The sequence below is a fragment of the Bison bison genome, unplaced genomic scaffold (genome assembly GCF_000754665.1).
Source record: "Bison bison bison isolate TAMUID 2011002044 unplaced genomic scaffold, Bison_UMD1.0 scf7180017864057, whole genome shotgun sequence".
Lineage (NCBI taxonomy): Eukaryota > Metazoa > Chordata > Mammalia > Artiodactyla > Bovidae > Bison > Bison bison.
This window is the reverse complement of record NW_011494629.1, coordinates 1,977,784-1,988,939: the sequence shown is the minus strand read 5'-3', so window position 1 is coordinate 1,988,939 and position 11,156 is coordinate 1,977,784. Positions and strand designations below refer to the sequence as shown.

The 11,156-nt window shown below is 40.6% G+C and overlaps 1 protein-coding gene across 3 annotated transcripts in view; it reads left to right on the top strand.

The window, feature by feature from the left end:
- The first annotated feature begins 4,006 nt into the window (after positions 1 to 4,006).
- The window catches only part of PTPDC1 (protein tyrosine phosphatase domain containing 1), a 71,103-nt gene continuing 63,953 nt past the window's right edge, over positions 4,007 to 11,156 (top strand). For all 3 annotated transcript variants that reach the window (XM_010835967.1, XM_010835968.1, XM_010835965.1), the window contains exon 1: positions 4,007 to 4,373. The gene's annotated coding sequence lies outside the window, so the exon portion shown is untranslated. The remainder of the gene's footprint in view (positions 4,374 to 11,156) is intronic.

Below are 11,156 nucleotides of genomic sequence, written 5' to 3'. Positions count from 1 at the left end.
GAAGGGATGGGACTGGATGCCATGATCTTAGTTTTCTGAATGTTGAGCTTTAAGCCAACTTTTTCACTCTCCTCTTTCACTTTCATCAAGAGGCTCTTTAGCTCTTCTTCACTTTCTTCCACAGGCTGGTGTTATCTGCCTATCTGAGGTTACCGATATTTCTCCCGGCAATCTTGATTCCAGCTTGTGCTTCATAAGGAAACAAAATTACAACTTGAAAAACTGCCAAGCCAGAACATTCATTCAACTCAATAATGGAATATTTGAGATAAACTAACAGGGCAAGTCTTCAATAAGTGCAACAACTTACCATTCAAGAATGACTGTCCACTTATCTCCCTTACTAACAGGAGAAAGATTCAGAGCAGTGGCACAGGAGATAGATTCAGAGCAGTGGCTAAGGTGTATTACTGAGGATATCATAATTGGAGATGGTGCCTGGAATAAACTGTTTTAATGTTAACTAAAAAATGATTTCTATATAGTACAGATTTTCTGTAACAGGGATGATTAAATACAATTTAATTTTTGGCTAGATAGTACAATCAAAATAACTATAGAGTACATCTTTTCAGCAGCTAAAATACAGTATTTATAGCTAGTCGTGAGATGTGAAAATGAAGTAACTAAACTCTAGGTTATTGGGTTTGCTAAGGAAAATATTGTCAGTTGTGAGTACCATCCAACCTTGGAATCTTTTCATGGATCCAAGAGCCTCACCAGCTCTATAGTGCAGATGTTTAAACACTCAACTCCCTATTCCGCATCTTTTCCTCTCATCTGATTGGCTTTGCTTGTGTCAAGTGCCCATCCATTGGCTGGGGAAGCAGAAGATGTCTAAAGTAAGAATGCCACCAAGAAAACTGTATACAAGGTAAAGTAACTCCACCCACCCCCACCCACCGCCCAAAGCAAGGAGACAATGGATGCTACTGGCCATAGCAATCAAACTCCTTAGCATGAATATGTGACCCATCATGATAAGGCACTGCCTAACTGTTCCACGTTCTCTCCTATCCCCTATCTCTTCATACCCAGTAGTCAATATGCCTCACCCTCTTTGCCATCTATATACTTTTGTACTACCATTCCTTACACTTAGCTGGTGGTCTCCAGTTCCATTTTTAAGACCCCATTAGTCATCAGCTCTTTAAAAAAAATATTAGTTAGAGCCATCAGTTCTTTAGAAATTCTTCTGTGACAACTCCCTTCCTTCCCTTCCAGGTTTGATGCCTTCTCACCTCTTCCATATCCCCCATAGTATCATGATGTGTTCAAATTGTCTGTACTCTTGTCTTTCTCCCCCTTGACTGTGGACTCCCTAAAGGCAGGGATTATCTGACTAATGCTTAATGGAGCAGCACGTATTCAATAAGCATTAAAGTTTATTGAATGCAAAAAATCAGTCTCATTACTTACTGCTGCTGCTGCCGCCAAATTGCTTCAGTCGTGTCCAACTCTGTGCAACCCCATAGATGGCAGCCCACCAGGCTCCCTCATCCCTGGGATTTTCCAGGCAAGAACACTGGAGTGGGTTGCTATTTCCTTCTCCAAGGCATGAAAGTGAAAAGTGAAAGTGAAGTCGCTCAGTCATGTCCGACTCTTAGCAACCCCATGGACTGCAGCCTACCAGGCTCCTCCGTCCATGGGATTTTCCAGGCAAGAGTACTGGAGTGGGTTGCTAATAAACTCTAATATGGGCACTCTTCTCCCCTGGACAGTGTTGAGAAGTACCAAGTTGAACTTTTTCAGTTCTCTTTTAGCTTCGTCTGTTTATCAAAAGCATTTGTTTTTACAACATTACTATATTGGTGTTTTGACAAACTATAGTTTTACACTGGGTATATTACCTGAGGCCTGCTTCCTGCGCTTATAGGGGAGTGGCCTTACTCTCATTTTGTTTGATTCTAGTCAGTTTTAGACAGAGTGGTCCTTCTTGACTTAGTACATGAAATTATATTCCTTAGGCCCATGTGCTTGTAAAATACTGTGTAGCAGCTCAGTAGTATATCTATATCATTTGGTATATCTATGGTTTCTCACTATTATCTTTCAGTGTTCATGCACATGAGAGGGCTAGTAATGCCCGCCCACCTTGCAGGATTGTTGAGCATTTAAGAGGAAAATATATGTAAAGCATTTAGCACAGAGTCAGCCATAGAGTTTATATTTGCCTAGTAAGTTGTTCAGCACACCCAGGGGAAGGAATTATTTCTACTGAGTTGTGTGGTACAGGACCACTTGCAAGTGTTTATAAAAAGAGGTTGTAGTTGTTCATCCAAAGGCATTCTTCCTTCCTTTTTTGGAAGGGAATTTTACTGAGGACAGAAATGTGCTTAGAGTACCAGGCAAGGCTATGTTACTAAGTTCAAATCTGTAAGATGTAGATAGAAGTTCTTGGGTGGGGCTTCTGGAAAGATCCTTTCTAAAAGAGATTTTTTAAAAATCTAACAAATACTCTTCTGAATACTAGCTTCTTAGTGAGAAAGTCATTTCCTAGGCAGGTTGATAGGGAGCCTAGGGGTCCCCAAGGAGAGAGGGGTCTGGAATTCTCAAGGAGGAAGAAAGGACAAACTTTTTTTCTTTCTCCACATTCCTTAGGATTATATAACAATAATGTATCCTAAAAAAAAAAAAAAGAAAGAAAAAAAAATAATGTATCCTGCCTAAGGACAGTCTTTGGATTCAACCTTCTGTTATCTTAAAATGTTAATTATGGGAGTAGACCTGGTCTTTACAAGGATGTATCTTGCCTGAGGACAGTGTTATCTTAAAATGTAAATTATGGGAGTAGGTCTGATGAGGTCTTTATAACCTCCAGACATTCTTTGGATTATATAACCTCATTGTTAACACTAGCAAGCGGGTACTCTTTCTGCCCCCTTCTGATGCCTATGTCAGAAGCTTTCTCTATCTCCTTTATACTTCAATAAAACTTTATTACACAAAAGCTCTAAGCGATCAAGCCTCGTCTCTGGCCCTGATTTGAATTCTTCTCCTCCCGGGGCCAAGAATCCCGGTGTATTCGCGTGATTCAACAACAACCTTTCATCTGTCAAGTAAAATTGGTGTTTCATTTTGCAAAACAGTGACTAGTTAAGCTCACAACTCAAACTGTATTTGTTTAGAACAAATGGCAATGCTGTATCATATCATTCAGCCTAATAGTCCAACTGCCTTTCCAGACAACCATCATAGAATTTTAAAGATACGTATATCTCAAGGGTCAACTTTTGATAGAGTTAATAATTGTTACTGTGAAACTGTTGTTTTTTTTTCTTTTTCTGCAAAGAGTAGTGGTGAAGAATACAATGACTACTAGATCAAACTAAAATAAACTAAGGTGATGTCTGAAGCTACAACAACCATTTTGGCCCAAACTTGAGGATAGAAGCCAACAGTAAGGATAGAGCAGAGTTTGCATTCCTGGGGTACCAACCTAACACCTTCTGAGAGAGGGAAAAGAGCGTAAGGGCTTAGGATGTTGAAAGTTAGGCATGCAGGCGAACCCATCCTTCCATCTGTTAAAGGAGCTAATGTGAGGCTGACTGCTGGGCCTTGATCTAATCCCAGTATTCCCGTCCTTGGGAACTTCTGGGACTAGCTGGAGGCTAGGTAGCAAGACTGGGGCTGGACTAGGACGACAACGGAGGAAGAAAAGGTGGAAAACAGGCTCTCTGTGCAGGACTGAGAGGCTGGCCAAACCCCATACTGTGTCAGCCCTCGCCCCAGGTACTCCTTTCCCTTTTTTCTCCTACTGGTGTAGTCCGGGGAGAGCAGCGGGAGTCAAAACTGGACTTCGGCCACCCGCAGTCCCGCAGAACTGACCCCGAATCCACCCAACAGCGTCAGCTGAGCAGGCAGTTAGCACCCCGCAACCCCTCAGCCCACTTTGAAAGCTCCCAGAGCCACCAGCCGCGACACGGGCCGTCTCAAGCTGCCGTTGGCCAGCGCGCGTCACGTGCAGCAGCGCGCGGCGGCGATTGGTGCAGTGCGAGGCGGCGGGGACGCGCCGGGGACCGCCGAGGGAGCGTTACCTCAGCCCCTAGTGCCCAGCGGCGGTGAATGGACCGCTAGGCGGGCGGCCTGGTCAGGCAGGCAGGACTGTGAGTGGCGGTAGTATTGCTTGCCCTGGTGGGCAGCGGCGGGGCCTCTGGGACACCTCGGTGAAGCACGGCCTGTGGGGTTCAGTTGGGGCTGGGCGGAGGTCAGCCGGCGGACGGGGGGCAAGTGGGGTGGGGAAGGCGGGGAAGCGACCCGCCTGCCGCTACCAGGACTACGGATGAGAAGCCGCGGGAGAGGCGCGCGATCTGCTGTTAACTTGGCTGCCCCGGCGATTCCAGCTGCGTGTTAAATGTCTGAATCCTCACGTGGTGAGTGCTGGCGGGCACCTCAGTGAGGGGGATTGGCCTGAGTTTCGGGGCTGCAGGACCCGGTTGCGAGGGGCCTCTCTCAACCCCGCCCAGGACCCGACATCTTTTTGTAGGAGCTCCTGATTTTTAAATATCAGTAACTAATTAAAAGTAAATGAGTAAACTGAGGGGGAGGGCGGATGGGCCGGTTCCAGACCATCGGTTTGTGGCCAATGTAGACTAGATCCTGCTCCTAATTTGTTGTGTGACCTTGACCAAGTCACCTCTCTCGGGGATGGACATTCTCAACGTGGATGATAGTGCTCATATTTTTGAGGGGAAAAAGATCTCAGACAATACAATGGCTTGTGGCTTACCAAAGGGCCACAAAACTTAAGTACTGTCTGTCTCGGACTGGGAGATTAGAAGAGAAAATGCTTAGCAAGGCTCCTGGGAGGAGAGGGGGTAAATGAGAAAAAGATGAGAAACCCTGCTTTAAGGGAAGAGATAAAGAGACGTTCTTGTGATAGTTACATACATTAGAGGATTAAAGCAAATGAGTTGGAAGAACTTGAAAGGTCGTCTATTAGAAAAGTTTTGTGACGCCTCACACGTACACACACATAATTTTACTTAGTCTCCAAAACAGACTGTCATTCCACCTTCTGTAATGAGAAAATTGAGGATCCAAGGGTTTGGGTGACATGCTGCAGTCAGAGCTATTTAATGAGGAACTGGGATTTAAACCCAAGCCTCTGTGGCTCCAAAACCCATTCATCATGTTGCCTCTCAGCCTCTGTTCCAGTTATGTCCCAACCAAGAATTCTACTTTGTGACTTAAAATATGAATATTCCCAGCCCCCCACACCTAAGAAATGTGAATTCAGTATTTGGGACCTAGCCTGGTAATCTGCATTTTAACTGTTATTAGGTGATTCCATTTTGGTGATCTAGGAACCATTTGGAGAACAACTACTCCATAAATTTCCCACCCAGCCCCCACGTCCTCATGGCGTGTACCCTAGGGATTCGAAAGAGCAGAGATTACATCTTCTCTTCCAAAGAGGTGGCCAACCAAGCTTTGAGAGAAGCCAAGGTTTATGAGCTAGCACCTTGCACACCTCTCAGTTTGAGAAAGTGCTGGCAATTTTGGTTTTCTTTCTTCCTCCCTCCCTCTTCCTTCCTTCCTTTCTCCTCCCCCCTTTTCTCCCCTCTTTTTTTATACAGCTTCCGTTGTTGCTACTCTGTTACTCCTGAGAAAATGGCTCAAGGCATTTATTTTAAAGTCCATATTAAAATTTAAAACACCATGAAAAAAGTTTAAAAACCACAATTCATTCATAATGCTTCCAGTCTGTAAGTTTTCATGTTCTGTTGTATTGTTCTACTATTAATTAATAATCTCCCTCTTGTTAATCATATAGATTATTCAAGTTCACACAATTTAGAAAATTCTTCTAGGAGATGAGCTTGAACCTCACAATTCCAATTGGAAATCAGAAAATTATGCTGAAGATAAACCTTAAATCACAGTTCTCTTTAGAACATATCTCATTCTTCCAAATGCCTCAAAATCTGAAGATTTTTCTTTAGTTCTAAAAATAAATGGTATCATTGGTATGCATATGTATACACTGAAATGTTTCTTTTCCAGTGACTTTATCTGTTCTTTCCCATATCACTTCATTCTCACCAAAAGATATATTTAATTATTAATACTTAATTTGCTTATATATTTCATGTTCTAAAAAATGTAAGTTGAATAATCAAAACATTTCTTTGCAATTATTAACTGTCATTTAATGCACTTTGCTGCTAAAAAGGTTTTATTTGTCTAGTTCTTATGGAGGCAATATGGGATAGAGGAAATAAAGTGAGTTTTAGTTTGAGGAAGACCTGGTGCTCCAACCCCAATTCCAACACTTTCAAACAGTGATCAATCTGATCACAGTAAATTGAGCAAATTAGATTTTTAAAGAAGCTGTGAATTTTGTATTGTAACTAGTTACAGTGATGAAAAATTGAAACTCTCTACTTACGCTTGCATAAGAAACTATTAATAGGGATTCTGCTTTAACATTTTCTCAGTTTGTTAATGATCATGTTTTCTTCTTCTTTTTTTTTTTGGTCTTATTTAAAACCTAACATTTGTTCTGTTGGGTAGTAAACCTTTATGATTTTAATCCATAACTTTTTGAGTGGCAGATTCTACTGCAAAACCATTAACTAGCCTTATTCTAGCTGCTATGAAAGAATACTTCCTTTCTTTGTTCTTTCTCTTGGATGTGAAGATATTAGTCTTTGGCTCATACTTTGCTGTCTGGATGCTGTGTAGTGCTGCTGGATGTGTTTATAGTGCAAGGAGTTGGCCATTGCAGGTAGAGAATGGTTTAGAGAAGGCCTACAAATTGTACTTGAGGGAAACAAAGGCATGTGTTTTTTGATCTTGGAGTTTTTATTCACTACAGTTCAAGCAGCACCATTTCTTTTGCACACTCGATCTAATAATTTGTGGCACTCTTCCCTTCAAAAGGAAGGTTGTCTGGCCCTATAAATGAACTCAGGACTTGATTTCATCAAAAATGTTTGAATACTTGTGCTAGACATTATAATAGTTTAAATGGATCAATTATTATAGATTCTTAGATTCCTGTATGTTTAAGAAGGGCCATATGGTCTTAGCTACTCATGGAAACATTTTCTCATTTAGAATCATACTGTTTTCAAAGTCAATCCTAATATGTTACTTTTATAGCTTTATAAAGACTAATTTAATTTATCTCTAGGTGGAAAATGTTCTAGAGGATTTATATTTTCTCCATTTAAAAAAACCTTCTGATTTAGGGTTTAAATTGCCCAGTAGTTTAATTAGTGTTGTTTCTATGTTTTTATTTTATTCTAGACACAATACTGTTTCCCAGGAAGTTTGCATATAATATGTATTGACTTTTAAAAGTAATGTTTTCTAGAAATAAATAAAGGTAGGTAAATATATAGTCAATATCAAACTTAGAAAATACTGATAATCAGAAAATAAAATACACTCTGTTAATATTTTGACATGTTCTTCTGGTCTTTGTTTATGTACCTGTTCTATTTATGTATTTCTTAATAAAAATGAGATCATACTCTGCATTCTATTTTATACCTTATATTTTTTAATCTAGTAGCATATGACGGAGGAGCCTGGTAGGCTACAGTCCATGGGGTCGTGAAGAGTCAGACACGACTGAGCGACTTCACTTTCACTTTTCACTTTCATGCATTGGAGAAGGAAATGGCAACCCACTCCAGTGTTCTTGCCTAGAGAATCCCAGGGACGGGGGAGGCTGATAGGCTGCCGTCTATGGGGTTGCACAGAGTCGGACACGACTGAAGCGACTTAGCAGCAGCAGCAGCATATGACAAATAAATGTGCTTTTTACGTGCATAATTTAAGTTCTTTGTGAGCAGATGTTTTGTTGCTAAAATAGGGACCACACGAATCTATTTATTAAATTAGTCTACAGAAACCCAGTCTACCAACCCAGGAACAGAATTACTTCTCTGCTCCTTTTTGACCCCAATTCTGTACCTCTTACTCCCCACTGCCCATTTCCCCACCCCCAGGAGGGTTCTGTTGGGGGAGTCTCTGAAGGAAGTTTTATCTAGTCAGTTATACATTGTTAACACTTAAGTTCTCTTCTTTTCCAGTCTTTTCAGTAAATCCTTCAGAATTTTTATATTTTATTTTATTTGCTGGAGACAAACATCACGAGTGGAGTTGGGAGGATTTAGAGTAATACAGGAAAATAAAATCATATGCTGGAATTCTTTCTCAGACTTATAGGGAAAGGAGAGATAACTGAATAAAAATACTCCCTGGGTATATGCTTTCATTCTTTCTCCCAGACAATGATGTTTTTAAAGGTCAGGGACTATTTATCCTTATATTCCTCATGCCCCTCATAGTTCTTGGCACCTAGTAGCAACTCAGGTATTTATTATATTGACTCATGAGTCCCTAACTATCCTGGCTTCTTCCCTGCTTAACATATACTAGTTTATATGTCTCTTTTCAGTATGTTCCTGTATACTCTGTCTTCATACTTTGAAAAATATATATATTTGCACAAAGACACAATTCTATATGATTGAAAATTGGAAAAATATCAAAGATCTAATTTTATTATTATTGAGGATGTCAAAGTTTTCTGTCATCATACAGTTATAACTAAAAACTGCATTATTTATTTTGTTATTCAGATTGTTTCAGCATTTGCCATTGTGAGCTGTTTTAGTTGGCTTCTGAATCGCTTTGACATAGCCCTAGCAGTTTGTGTTTTGAGCACTTTCCTACTTTCTGGGCAGGATCATCTTGTATATTCTCTACTCTGCTTCTAAAATCAGCCATTTCTCTTTTTGTTTATCTTTGTTGTTTTTTACTTTTTTATTTTCCATATGGCTTTTTACAAGATATTGAATATAATTCCCTGTGCTGTACAGTAGGACCTTGATGTTTATCTGTTCTATTAACATATATAATAGTTTGCATCTGTTAATCCCCAACTCCCAATCCATTCCTCCGCATCCCGCTTCCCCTTGGCAACCACGAGTCTATTCTCTATGTCTGTGACTCTTTTGTAAATAAGTTCATTTGTGTCATATTTTAGATTCCGCATATATCATATGGTATCTGTCTTTTTCTTTCTGACTTAACTTCACGTAATATGACAATCTCCAGGTTCATCTGTGCTGCTGCTTCTTTTTTTATGTAAAATCACCTATTTCCCTGGATTCTTTCATTGGAAAATGGTATTAGAAACCAAGACTTGCTTTAATCTGCTCATCATTGAAGCACACTTATTCACCCAGGCCAAGGAGGGGTAACTGTGACCACAGCTGGGCTGTGCTCGAAGTGCCTGTGGCAGTGGAGACTGACAGGCTGTTATACTGGGGCAGGATCACTCTGGTGGGAGTCCCTCCCAGTGCCTGCAGAGGCTGAAGAAGATGGTTGAGGAAGGGGGTTGCAATGGTGGCCCTACCCCTTCTATGCCACTCAACAATGATGCCTTGCTTCTATGATGTCCCAGGTTTTTTGTGTAAACTTTCCTGGTTGTGGGGCCCTTAGTCCTGTTACTTCAGGCTGTCTTTTCACAGCCAATCCTCCCTGAGTCAGTTCTCTGAACCCCACTTTCCAGCACTCAACTCCCTCTACACCAGGAGACACACAACTCATAGTGGAGTGCTCAGGGCTAAGGCACAGATCATGCATGCATTTCTTACTTTGTTCTGCCTTCCCCTGATCCCCCAAAGTTCCCTTTCTGCCCCAGCTGATCTCTCCACATTTTCTGAATGTGGGAACCTGTCCTCACCTTCAGCCTCCCGCCAGGATTGCTGGCCTGTTTTTTTTATTCCTTTTCTTTTTTTCTTTCTTTGGTCCTACCCGGTTGTTAGGGCATTTTTCTTATCCTTTAAGGTGTCCAGAGTCTTCCACTAATGTTCAGAAGATGCTCTGTGAGAATTGTTCCATTTGTAGATGTATTCTTGATGTAATTGTGAGGAGAGACAAGTTCTGGGTCCTCCTATTCTGCCATCTTGACTTCCCCTTAAAATTTTTTTCTTTAATGAATTTTGCTTTTAGTATTGTACTTAAAAACTCATCACCAAACTCAAAGTCATGCTGATTTTTTCCCCTAAGTTTTCTTATAGAAATTTTTTAGTTTCTACATTTTACATTTAAGTCTATGATCTACTTCAAGTTAATTTTTGTGTAAGATGTGAAGTTCAGTTTGTTGTATATGGACTTCCAGTGTAGCATGATTTATTGAAAAGACTTCTTTCTCCATTGAATTGCCTTTGCACTTTTGTCAAAAATTTACAGTATTTGTGTAGGTCTGTTTCCATACTCTCTATTCTGTTTCATTGACTGATGTGTCTGTTCTCCACCCCCCTCCGCCCCCATGTTCATTACTGTAATGGTGAATCTTGAATAATATAAATTCTTAAGCTTTTGCTTTTCTTTCCCAGAATTGGATTGGTTATTCTAGTACCTCTACTTTTTCACAGATTTTTGAAATAAGTTTATATATTTCTATTAAAAAAAAAACCTGGCTAGAATTTCAATAGGGATTACATTAGGTCACAGAAAATTGACATCTTTACTGACTAGTTGACTTTTATGTGTTGGCTGTGTGCCTTTTGACTTTGCTAAACTCTTCATAAGAGTTATTTGGTAGATTCTTTGGGGTCTTCTGCATACAGTTATGTTGTCTATGGTTAAGGATGATGCTGTGAAAGTGCTGCACTGAATATGTCAGCAAATTTGGAAGACTCAGCAGTGGCCACAGGACTGCAAAAGGTCAGTTTTTATTCCAATCCCAAAGAAAGGCAATGCCAAAGAATGCTCAAACTACCGCACAATTGCACTCATCTCACATGCTAGTAAAGTAATGCTCAAAATTCTCCAAGCCAGGCTTTAGCAATACGTGAACCGTGAACTTCCAGTTGTTCAAGCTGGTTTTAGAAAAGGCAAAGGAACCACAGACCAAATTGCCAACATCCGCTGGATCGTTGAAAAAGCAAGAGAGTTCCAGAAAAACATCTATTTCTGTTTTATTGACTATGCCAAAGCCTTTGTGTGGATCACAATAAACTGTGGAAAATTCTGAAAGAGATGGGAATACCAGACCACGTGACCTGCCTCTTGAGAAACCTATATGCAGGTCAGGAAGCAACAGTTAGAACTGGACATGGAACAACAGACTGGTTCCAAATAGGAAAAGGAGTATGTCAAAGCTGTATATTGTCACCCTGCTTATTTAA